Consider the following 1,716-nt stretch of genomic DNA (forward strand, 5'->3'; position numbering starts at 1 on the left):
ACTGGTTGCAAGGACACCATTTAGGTGCCATTGCACATGCCCAGGCAGGAAATGGTAAGAATCTGAACCAAAGCAGAGCCTGACCCACATGCTGGGTTTCCCTACTCTCTTCCCACACTGAACTCTGCCATCAATCATGCCAGTCCTGATTTTGCTAAGCCTTTTGAAAGTCCTTAAAATATACATATCCTTTGAGTCAATAATTTTACATCTTGGGATTTAACTAAGCGAAGTCCTCAAAGATAGATGTATAAAAATGAAATATGAACATAAAAATATTTATAAATAGCCTAGTTGTCCACTAATAGAAGATTAATTAAGTATATTTCAATACAATATTCAGTGACATCTGAAGCAACTACTAAAATGATCATGCAACTGACTTTAAAACCCTAATCCCCAAATAGTAAACATGACTTTTAGAGCCTAAACCCCCAATAGTAAACTGAGTTAATTTGCAAGGATTCTCAAACCAACTTTCTTCTCAGCACCTGGTTTTTTTCTCTCATAAGTTGATTCTCCACCCCCTTGAGATCTTAATGTCAGGATATTGGCATTGGTCTGAAGACATCTCTTGCCATCTTAATTTTCCTACTGTAGTTTTCCTGAAAGTTTGCCTTATTTGGAAGACTTACTTTAGGAGTACTAAGCCACCAATCTCCTCCTAGGCTTGGAGTAGCCTGGGCCATTTCTTCCATGTGTTAATTAATTAATGTAAAGGCAAGAGTTTTAATTTTGTCCCTGCAGCTGGCCAGACTTGTGGTTATGGTCTATGGCCTAATGGAAGTATTTTCTAGTACATTTAATCAATCATTGACTTGAGATGAAACACCAAGACTAAACTATACTGCTCACTTATTCACTCAGTTGACAAAATTTTATTGAAGAACATTCTGGGCATGGCACTATAAGGTGGGATGGGGAGGAACCAAATAGGTTTTTATGGCCTAGATCCTGTTCTTTAGGAGTTTGTGGTCATGTTGAAAGGAGCTCCATAAAAGTACACATAAGAGGAATGTCAATAAGCTAGGGGATAAAACAACAGGAGCAACTTGAATAACAGTAAATAACATTTGTATAGACTATTTGACAGTGTACAATTTATATTTGACATACATTAGAGTGCTCTTGTAAAGCAGGTATCACCAAATCCATAAACATATGGATTCCTCAGGAGAGAAGGAAAGCACCTGGGGAGTCATCAGTCCAAGAAGGAGCAAGGAGCATTTGAATTGGAATGTGAAGGAGGATAGGACTCAAATAGGTATATAGGGAAAAACGCCATTCTGGTGGGCTGCAGATTGGCCCGGAGCTCCCAGCTTGTGAAGAAAGGGATGCTGAGGGTGAGGAATTAGGAGATTGGGGGTAACAGAATGTGGGAATGTAGCAGATTGTGGAGTTCTTGAAGGCCAAGTTAAGAAATTTATGAATAAGGGTATATCATGTTAAAAGTAATCGTTTTAGAAGAATAATCTCACAATGGAAGGTAAAAGGGACAGATGTGGGAACTAGAAGGGACATCAGATATGCAGCATTGAGATTCTAAGCACCTGAATTATGACACTTATCTATTCCTGTTTAAGAAGCCATCCAAAATTATTATTTCTTCTGGATTATAAGTAGACTGGAATCAACTGGGAAGTCCTCTCTTGAGATTGCTCAGAGAATTATAGGCATCTGTTTGCCAGGGCTGAAGTCATCTAAAGGCTTAACTAA

The sequence above is a fragment of the Canis lupus genome, chromosome 14 (assembly GCF_011100685.1).
Source record: "Canis lupus familiaris isolate Mischka breed German Shepherd chromosome 14, alternate assembly UU_Cfam_GSD_1.0, whole genome shotgun sequence".
Classification (NCBI taxonomy): domain Eukaryota; kingdom Metazoa; phylum Chordata; class Mammalia; order Carnivora; family Canidae; genus Canis; species Canis lupus.